The following is an 11,319-nucleotide window of genomic DNA, read 5'->3' on the forward strand; positions in this document are numbered from 1 at the left end:
CATTTTTCAAGTGGCTGTTGCAAAGACAGATACTATTTGGAATGGATTCGTGATCTTGACTGACTCAGTCTAAAACCCCTGCGTGTCTTTGCCCGAACTCTGTGGATAGTGGAACCTATGGATGGAAGTTATTGTTATCTTGTTTGAGCGACCAAAAAGGCGCTTTGGCGGACAGCGTGGGCAGCAGTCTGAGGTTGTTTGCTGATGCTACCGTCGTTAACGGTAAGGTGTCGAAGTTGAGTGACTGTAGGGAGACAGAAGACGACCTAGAAAATATTTCCAGCTGGTGTGATGAATGGCCGCTAGCCATGAAAGTGGAAAAGTATAAGTTAATGCGGATGAGTAGGAAGAACGAACCCCTAATACTCGCATACAATATTACTGATGTCTAGCTTGACACAATCACGTCGTTTACATATCTGGGCGTAACACAGCAAGGCGATATGAGGTGGAAGGAGCATGTGAAAACTGTGGTAGGGAAGGCAAATGGTCGACTTCGGTTTATTGGGAGAATTTTTGGTAAGAGTGGTTCACCTGTAAAGGAGCCGCATATAGGACGCTGATGTGACCGAGTCTTGAGTACTGCTCGAGTGTTAGGGGATGTGTACCGGGTCTGATTGAAGGAAGTTATCGAAGCAGTTCAGAGGAGGGCCGCTAGATTTTTTACCGGTAGTTTCGAACAAAACCTAGTGTTACGGAGCTGTTTCGGCAACTCAAATGGGAATCCAGGGAGGGAAGGAGGCGTTCTTTTCGGGAAACACTATTGACAAAATTTAGAGATCCGGCATTTGAAGTTGACTGCCGAATGATTCTGCTCCCGCCAACATACAACACTCCTAATGACCACGAAGATAAGATACGAGAAATTAGGGCTCCTACGGAGGCGTACAGACAGTCGTTTCTCCCTCCCTCTGTTTGCGAGTGAAACAGGAGGGAAATGACAAGTACATGGTATCCTCCGCCATGGACCTTACTGTGGTTTGTGGAGTATCTATGTAAATGTAGACTACCTTTATCTGATCATCACACCCACAGTCTGCAGATATCCATAAAAGATGAGTCGTTGCATTTCGAGCAGACTGGGTATTCTAGCTTTCCTCCCTCCTCGTCCTCCATGCCCCTTCTCCCTCTCGTTCCCTCCCCCTCCCCCCGCCACCTCTCTCTCTCTCTCTCTCTCTCTCTCTCTCTCTCTCTCTCTCTCGCTCTCTCTTTCTCACTCACTCACACACACACACACACTCACACACACACAAACACACACCCTAGTCGTACGTTGCGGTACACTAATAGCGAGAGTGTTGGAACACCACTGCATCATACGTTGCATTGCTAATAAGACAGAAAACTTTCGTATTAACTAATTGCTTTTGTTTTCGATGTTGTCTTCATACAGGGTGAACCCAAACTGCATCGGCAAAATTCGGGAACTTGTTTAACGTTATTTTCTGAGTATTTTGAGATAAGCGACCTGTGGTCTTCGATGGTTACCAGTAAATACAATGATCCATCAGAAAGAAAAGTACCACTCAGTCTAGTTTGTTTCGACATTAAGTTGATTTCTACACACATGATTACCCTGCAATTCATATGGGAGTGATTGGCAGACGTGGCAAGACACCAGCTATGAATTATTTGTTTACGGCTTCACGTCACCTAAGTAATCAATGGAGAAATATTATTTCACTTCTTTTATCCCCATGGTCATTCGGCGCAGTGTAGCCTGCGTTGAAGACACTGAACTGTATTGACACTCCAGGAGTAATACGTTGATTGCATTTTCTTGAAAAACTTTTGCGAGACTGAAAACGCTTTTGTTTTAATAAATTCCATCGCAGCTTGCTTATCACATTTGTCACTGTTTCGTGGTAGTAAGAAACCGAGCCACTTTTCTTTAAAAGTTGTCAATGTCTTTTGTCGGTCATAACTGGCAAGAATTCCGGTAGCACAGCTATACTTTAGAAGAGGACGGGAAAGTGTAGTGTAATCAATTTCAGTACATGAAATATGCTGGGAGATTAAAACTGTGTGCCGGACCGGGATTAAAAACTGGTACTTTTTACCTTTTGCGGACAATTCCTCTATCGATTGATCTATCCCAGCACAAGACAAAAACCAGTTTCACAGCTTCATTTACACCAATACCTCATCTCCTACCTTCCAGCCATCACAGAAATTCTCCAGCATATCTTGCGGAACAAGCACTCCTGGGAGAAGCATACTGCGGACAAATGATTTAGCCACAACCTAGAGGATTTCTTTTCCTCGATGAACTTTGCAGCGGAGTGTGCGCTGTTTCAAAATTTCCTGGCAGGGTGGCAAAGGTATCAGGTTCTGCCATCGGTGCAGCTCACATTTTAAATCTGTGACGAAGTTTCTAATCTGCACACACTCTGATGCGGAGTGAAAATTTATTCAAGTTTCTTCAGTCAATTTGTTGCATCTGACCAGTGTTCTGCCAACAAAACCCAGTATTTGGTTCTCCTTCCCTCAAAATTTTCTTTTTTCGATTTATCTTTCCTGTTTAAAATATTCTCAACTTTAATCCTTTAATACAATGTGAACAATAGCGACAGTGAGAAAAAATTGGTCGATATCACTCCGAAAGTGGTGGATTTGTAGAACAGTGTAATCATTAAGATTGCGGAGAGGTGCACTGCACGTAGGCCCAGCAAAGAGTTACCGGACATGTCAGTGTTACGCCAGGCTCTGTCAGTGCAGAGGCGTAAATGAAGTGGAAACTTGAAAGCCGATATGCATCGTCGACGTACAAGAACGCAATGTGAGCGTCTGCGTGAGTTCGAATGGGATGAAATGATTCGTCTCCGGGAAGCAGGATTGTCTCCGCCGCTAACACGGCGGCTCATTCGGGGCACTCTGGCTTTCGGGAACCGGTGAATAGAAGAGGGTCGCACAAAGCGACAAGCGGGGACTAGTCCACACAGTGTATCTACAGCCGGGGTGGCTGCCATCTTGTTCGATTGGCCGGAAACGACACAACTGCGTCGACACGACGTTGGATCAGTACAATGGACGTGGACGTGCTACGTCGGTCGTTCCATTCCGTACGCTGAGGACTGCGCTGTTGGCACGCATGCCGTTGCTACATCGGCTTCCATTGACCAGAAACCTATCAACGCCTCAGACTGCAGTGTTCACATGAACATCGCCACAGTCCTTTTCAGTGGCAAAATGTAATGTTCTCAGACGAGACCTGCTTCAGCTTGTTCTGTAGTGATGGCCATGTGCGTGTTCGACTATGCCGTGGCGAATTCAGTCGCACAGCAGACAAACGCCCTGTTCGTTTGGTACGCCATAGTCTATAAGATGCGATCTCCATTCCCTCTTGCTGATGGTAATCTGAACAGCAACCTCTGCATCAGAGACGCTTTAGAGCCCGTAACACTGCCCCTCCTGCAGCTAGCTCCACATGGCATATTTCGGCAAGCCAATCCCGACAAATTTAACAAAGGAATGTGCAACGACAGGTACCACTGCGTCCCTGGCCCCCACGTTCGTCTGACAAGCCGCAGATGAAAACGTCCAGTATATGGTCGGCGGCTTCACGCTGTAGTGAACTCTCGTGGTCAAAGGGCAATTAGAGTTCAGTAATTCTAATTATTTCTATATTGATAAAATTCTCCCTATCTTCGAGCCGAGTCAAGTGGTTTAAAATCCAAGAGCTGTCAGCATCTTGAAGAAGGTGATCTTGCCAGTAAGCTATGATGTGGTGTCATTATTTACGCGCGTTCCCATCAAAGATTCTATACGTCTGCTCTCCCACTTATTTGACGACACTGTAGTGGATTTATTTAAGCGCACTCCGATGTCATTATATTTTTTGTACGATGGAGAATATTTCAACGACGGACGGATCGCGATGGGGAAACCACCAGCTTCAGTTACAGCCAACCAGTCTATGGTGTACTATGAGGACATTGCCTTGGAATGGCTCCTGCAAAGCCTAGTTGCTTTATTCGTTACTTCGTCTGGTCTCATGGCCGTGAAAAGCTTGGCGAATTCTTCGACCACATCAGCAACACCCGTCACAGTATCAGGTTCACGTTAGATTTTTTTTTTTGTTGGTTGTTTCGGGGAAGGAGACCAGACAGCGAGGTCATCGGTCTCATCGGATTAGGGAAGGACGGGGAAGGAAGTCGGCCGTGCCCTTTGAAAGGAACCATCCCGGCATTTGCCTGGAGCGATTTAGGGAAATCACGGAAAACCTAAATCAGGATGGCCGAACGCGGGATTGAACCGTCGTCCTCCCGAATGCGAGTCCAGTGTGTAACCACTGCGCCACCTCGCTCGGTGTTCACGTTGGAGGTAGGAACATAATACCCTACCCTACCTTGACGTCCTCGTCCCCCGTAAGGCAAAACGGTGTCACAGTGTTTACCGGAAACCCACCCGCAGGGACCGATATCTTTGTGGTGTCACCGCCAGACACCACACTTGCTAGGTGGTAGCCTTTAAATCGGCCGCGGTCCGTTAGTATACGTCGGACCCGCGTGTCGCCACTGTCAGTGATTGCAGACCGAGCGCCGCCACACGGCAGGTCTAGAGAGACGTCCTAGCACTCGCCCAGTTGTACAGCCGACTTTGCTAGGAAAGGTTCACTGACAATTATGCTCTCATTTGCCGAGACGATAGTTAGCATAGCCTTCAGCTACGTCATTTGCTACGACCTAGCAAGGCGCCATTATCAATAGATATTTAACTTGTAATGCCTGTACCGTCAGACCGATGTTCTCCAATTATGGATTAAAGTTAAGTATTACATCAACTACGTACTTTATTTGCTACTATAAATTTCCTTAACTGTTCCAGACCTCACGCCAGTCTGCGTGAGCTTAACGCGTGCCTTTCGGCATCCTCGCATAGTGACTTGGCTGTCTTGCCAAGTCACAACAATCTGATTAACAGCTATGACCATCCGTAGCAGAAACTTTCTGTTCTGAAGACACTGGTGCATTGAATGGAAGCGGTCTGAGACTCTAAAATCTGCCAAAGGAATTGAGCCACTTACGGAAAGTATTCAGTGACAGCGGCTATGATTATCGCCATATTTCGTAAGCCATCTTTCCGAAAACACATAGACAGAAAGACCCAGTGAAGAACTCGCAGAAGCTTGGGTTTTTGCCATTCTGTGGCTTAGTAACTAGAGAGATTAACCCGCTTCTAAAGAGGCATAAAATCTATTCGGTCTTCATGACTCTAGCAAAACGTTCAACAACTCATCAGGCCTATGAAAGATTACGTAGGACTCAGAACACCAGGAGTATATGAAATACCGTGCGGATATGTACAGTTTTACATCGTACAGACTGTGAGTACTATTGAGCAACGCTGGAAAAAACACTAGAAAAACCAGCGGTAGCAGAAGATGTTCTAGAAAACAGACGTCGTATTGAATTCTACAAGACATTTATTGTTACACGGTCTAACAGTTTCTTGGACAGCGTAATAAAAGAAGTGCTTCAATGCGAGATGCTTTTAATAATTTCCGCAACGAAACCCTGTCTTGGAATCTGGCAGAAAACCCAAAGAGATTCTGGTCGTATATAAAGCTTACTGGCAAGTCGCAATCAGTACCTTCACTGCGCGATAACAACGGTGAAGTCACTGATGACAGTGCCACCAAAGCAGAGTTATTAAACACGGTTCCCGAAACTCCTTGACCAAGGAAGATGAAGTAAATATTTCCGAATTCCAATTAAGAACAACTGAAAAGATGAGAAACATAGAACTGGATACACTTGATGTTGCAAAGCAGCTTAAATCACTTAATAAAGGCAAGGTTCAAATGGCTCTGAGCACTATGGGACTTAACAGCTGTGGTCATCAGTCCCCTAGAACTTAGAACTACTTAAACCTAACTAACCTAAGGACATCACACACATCCATGCCCGAGGCAGGATTCGAACCGTAGCAGTCGCATGGTTCCGGACTGCGCGCCTAGAATCGCGAGACCACCGCGGCCGGAATAAAGGCAAGGCTTTCGGTCCAGATGGTATACCGGTCAGGTTCCTTTCAGAGTATGCGGATGCAATAGCTCCATATTTATCAATCATCTACAATCGCTCGCTCACTGGAAGTTCCGTATCTAAAGACTGGAAAGTATCTCAAGTCACAACGATACCCAAAATGGGAAATAGTGGGCAACAAGGCCGTAGCTGCTCGTTCGTCGAACTCCAGCATCTGATGTATTGATTTCGGTCATATAAGATAAGCCAGGAACTGTCTGAGAAATAATTCTGACAAAATCTTTGCGACACGAAGAACTTCAGTAGCACTTGCTCACACAAACGAGCAAGACTCACTCTGAATCCTTACAAAATAACGGTTATCCATGGGCTAGCCAATTCAGAAAAAGTTACCCAGTGTCATCAGTGCCACTGGACACAGCAGTCCGAACGTGCTGGATAAAGATATGCTCTTTTCTTTCCTCAAGAAACACTGTTTCACTTGCCGGGACACGCGAACTCTCAGAGAAATTGACGATGGAGTTCTGAACATCCTCATCAATTACTTCAAGATCGTCTTCCTGATTTGGAAACATGAGTGTGATTTGCTACTTACAGAACACCAAATATTGGATCAGTATCTTTCCACCAAACCATAACATCTAATATGTATGTTATAAGCCCCATACCTTCTTTTCCATTTCGGATTACATGTAAATATGTATCCTCAAAACATACTCTGATTAATACATCCACTTCTATAAAAATTTTAGACCCACTAAATCATGACGGCACCTTTTTTTTAAAATTTTCTTTTAGAGAAGTGTAAGAATAAAAGAACAGGATCAACGTATTTCGACAACGAAAAAATAATGGGCGTATGCAGAGAGATGACTGAATTCCATGAACATCCTACCCTGTGATAAGCAAATGAACTAACAATAATAACGTGTAAGTAACCCAACTTGTAACCAGGTTGCTTCAGTGGGCATGCTTGGCACAGTCAAATAGCCTAATCTCTATACTCAGAAATCGAAATTCAAAGACACGAAGTATACCTATAATACACAAAGTAACGAACTGTCATCTCCCTCTGCAACTGCAATTCCTGACACACTTTCTTCCTGGCCTTTACGAACAGGCAGAGGAAATTCATGAAGCCTACCGTCCGCTGCGGTTTTCAAAAGCTCGTGTTTATTACGTTAACAGATAAGGGAAAACTGTATCTCTGCTGAAGGCAGAAAGCCTCCAGCATTACGTGACAGATCAATAGCAATTACTAAGTTCACATGAGCCTGTGAAGATGTCGCACTTTCAAAGTAGTGGCAAGGGATAACATTTAAAACTTAGAATCTCTGAATAAGAACGTATGTAATAGCATTTAAAGCGTAATTTTGACGACCATGAAGCACACAACGACCGTGCATGAAACACGTGGTTCAGTGAATCACTAAAAGTGAATTTTTTTAAAAAAATACATAAATCAATACTAGTAAAAGAAGCTCACAGAACAAGAAAGATAAAATTCAAATGTCCTAATACTCGAATGGACTAATGTATACCCAGCCCGCCCGGCTAACCGTGCGCTCTAACGCACTTCTTCCCAAGCGGGAAGGCCTGCCGGTCTCCGGCACGAATCTGACCGACGGATTAATGTCGAGGTCCGGTATGCCCGCCAGCCTGTGGATTGTTTTAAGGCGGTTTTCCATCTGCCACGGTGAATGCGGGATAGTTCCCCTTATTCCGCCTCAGTTACACTATTCGGCGATTGCTGCGCAAACACTGTCTTCACGTACGCGTACACCATAATTACTCTACCACGCATACTTTGGGGTTACACTCGTCTAGAATGAGGCGTTCCCGAGGCGGTGGGCACTCGGGGCTGAACCGCAAAGAACCGTGGTTTAGGTGTGGGACGGCGGTGGGGTAGCTGTAGCTGTAGCCTGTTGTGGGGTTATTTACCACTGAGGGCTACGGCGAGGACGAAGCCTCTCTGTCGTTTCTAGGTCCCCAGTTCAAAACATACATACATACAATGTATACCCAATTCTGTAACGTGCCTCGAAAGTTGTCCGTCTCACCAAGTAACGAATGTATCGACTCAACATACCCGTTGAAGTTCCAATAATTCGGTAAATTCCACTACGCCAAACCTTGTATTTCGAACCAGAAAACAGTCGAACATTTGTAGCACAAGATCTGATAATGAGCCACGGGTTCTGAATTCAGTTCTGCTTAAAGCTTACTGAAGGGTAACCGCATCTGCCACAGCAATCCAAGCCGATCTTCAGCGTCCCGCTAGACCCTTCTGTGCCTTCAACTTAAGTGTAACCCAGTAAAGCATTTGGTGCCTTAGCTTCTCATTTGACGCCGCAACTGCCCCGCCATAGTACCTCCTCATAGACGCCTGTTTAGTGTGTCAAAGACAGCCACGCTTCCAGAGATCGGTTGTTCGGTACAGAAGATACCACTGCGGTCTGGAATACGCGAAAGAAAATCGGTACCGTTAGTGAAAGTTGCGACTGTGGCAGAAAACTTTCACGTGAACAATAGTCATTATGCTGCAGTAGTTTCTCAAGAACTAACAACTAGCGAAAAGACCTACGGTTATGTTATGCAGGACAATACAAGAGCACTTAGAGCCAATGCTTCTGTGACAGTTTCACAACGTGCGTCCGATGACAGTATCTGTCTTGGTAACAGTATCGTAGACGCTTCAGTAGTGTGTGCTTTTGCTGTGTCCTGCACGAGAAAACCGGAAGTCTTTTCATTAGTGATTACTAACCGAAAAAATGTTGCAGGGTACTATTCGCATATCTAACAGAAGGAACGGTTTGGTGGTATACTTCGCGTCAGACAAACTACTCAAAACAAACACATGTGGAGGCTTTTGATGTAATTCAAGATTTTCAGAACTCCATCGTCAACTGTTCACGTACTACGATTAAGAAGAGCGCTTCGGACTTAACACACCGAGCGATGTGGCGCAGTAGTTAGCACACCGGATTCACGTTCGGAAAGAAGAGGATCCAAGTCCGCTTCCGGCCATCCAGATTTAAGTCTTCCGTGATTTTCCTGATAGCTCCAGGAAAATTCGAGGGTGGTTCCCCATCCCTGAAACATTCCGAGCTTGCACTACACCTGTAATGACTTGGACGTCGACAGGATGGTAAACCCTAATCTTCCTTCCTTCCTTCTGGCTCAACATCTTCGTCACCCCAATTGTAATAATGACTGGGAGTGACTGTTGGAAAGCACACTGTTTTTTTTTATATGTGCTTCGGTTTGATTGTTATTCAGTCACAAACGTGCTCCGTGTCGTACTGAGCGTCATGTTCCATGATCAATGGCTCGGCTTCAAATTACTTTTATGGAAACGGCCAATAATCTATCTAATGCACAGGTCAATGTAGCCCCTAATATAATGTTATAGTGAAATCAACTAATATCGCAACGGATACCACAAGAATGGCAGGCTTCTAAGCAACACTTCTTCCTTTTACAATCATCATTTAATCCTTTTGCCTTCCTTGTTAAAACAGCAGTTACCATGGGGGTCAGTTATTCTCTTAGGATTAATATTTAATGGGAGAGTGGCAGGTAAAGAGGAATTCCTTTATGAGATTCACAACTATTTTATAACAAACAAGTATAGCAGATAATTATTTAATTGACAACTGAATGTTCAAATCTACAGCATCGTTAGTAAAGGCTTCAGTGAATTAGTTTTGTTCCTCTACCAGAGAAAGGACATTGTCACACGGGGTCTGGCAACGGGGTCTGGTAAGTACATTCATCAATACATCAGGCGTACCGTATCACAAAACCTCGCATGCGATTAGTGTGACATTTGGTAGGCACTACTACGTAATTTAATGAGCATGTGAGACAAAGTTATGACCTCTAAGCACCTGTAGGGGGCTAACAAAACGAACATCATCTAAGTGTTTGGTTATCCGGTACCTCTGATAATCCACAGACAAAGGACCAACTGGGAACTGAATAAATGTCCTTTATCAGCTGACATTAAAGATACAAAATATTCTTCCGATTAACTAGCAACACACAAAAGTGAACCACACAGCTAATTGTTGACCAGATGGGAGCATGTATAGTACGACGATACCTGGCACCGTGGGGGAGCGGAGGGGTGTGGATTGAACGATGACGAAACTACATAAAATTGTCAAATAGGGCTGTACTAATCAAACTTAAGATCTTTACGTATAGACACACCGAACAAGAGGGTTCACAGTAATCGGACGATGAGTACTAAGCAGGTAATTGAACATAAATTGTGGGAATACATGGTCATACATCACTTACAACGAAAGCACCCAAAAACTGATGAAATTCTTTCGTGAAACGGGGACAGCTTCACTAATATTCGCTGACTCGAGCCCTTAACGCAGAGAAACTGTAACATAATTCATTTGGACTGCGTAAATCTACTGCACAGCAAATCGCTGGTGCATGTCAGTGGACACGACTTACAAAGAAATCACGGATAAATCAATAAATTTCACACACAAAATTGTTATGGGATCACTCATATTCACTCACTCAAACTTTTAATGTAAGTAAGATCACAAGAAAACCTAATCTGGTCAGAGTTAATCTAACACACAACCAATGGCGGGCACATATGGTCGAACACTGCTTAAAAAGAAATCAACAACTGCATAAAGTTCACACATAAAATTGGTGCAGCATCACTATTATTCAATCGACCAAACTCTTACCTTAACAAAACCACAAGAAAGTAATTTCCACCTAGTGAAGACAGTACGCAGCTAATGGCTGAAAATTGTGGTTCGGAATTACTTACTAAGAACCCACTATAAATACAATTCCAACACAACAGCGGTGTAGCCCTGCAGTGTACGAGAAACCACCAGAAAACGTAACTTGCACATTGTTAATCTAAGGTTCAACTAGTGGTGGAAACATGTTGCGTATTCCCAAATACAAAGATTATACCCTTCATTCACACAGCAAGCGGCCTAAATGGTACTACCTTTGTAATTATTTTGTACGATGTACGGAAGCATGTGTGTTACGTTCTGTCGCTGACAATAATAGAATTATGACTGAAAACAAAAGAGACCAGAAATAGGCACAGAAAATTTGATCAGTCCTACCACTTACAAAGGAATCAATTCTCAACCATCTGACAGCGAGATTAAAAAAATTCCTCTAACGTCTCCAAACAAGTGATCTGCTGTGCTCCTGCGCGCAACTGTGTGATCAGTAACATGCTGAAATGTTTCAAAAGCAACGCTGCGACCCATGCAGACTTCAATGCATGGACTAATTGCAACAAATGCTGCTATATTTTTTACGCACAGAAATTGAA

Source organism: Schistocerca piceifrons, chromosome 8 (assembly GCF_021461385.2).
Source record: "Schistocerca piceifrons isolate TAMUIC-IGC-003096 chromosome 8, iqSchPice1.1, whole genome shotgun sequence".
In the NCBI taxonomy this organism is placed as follows: domain Eukaryota; kingdom Metazoa; phylum Arthropoda; class Insecta; order Orthoptera; family Acrididae; genus Schistocerca; species Schistocerca piceifrons.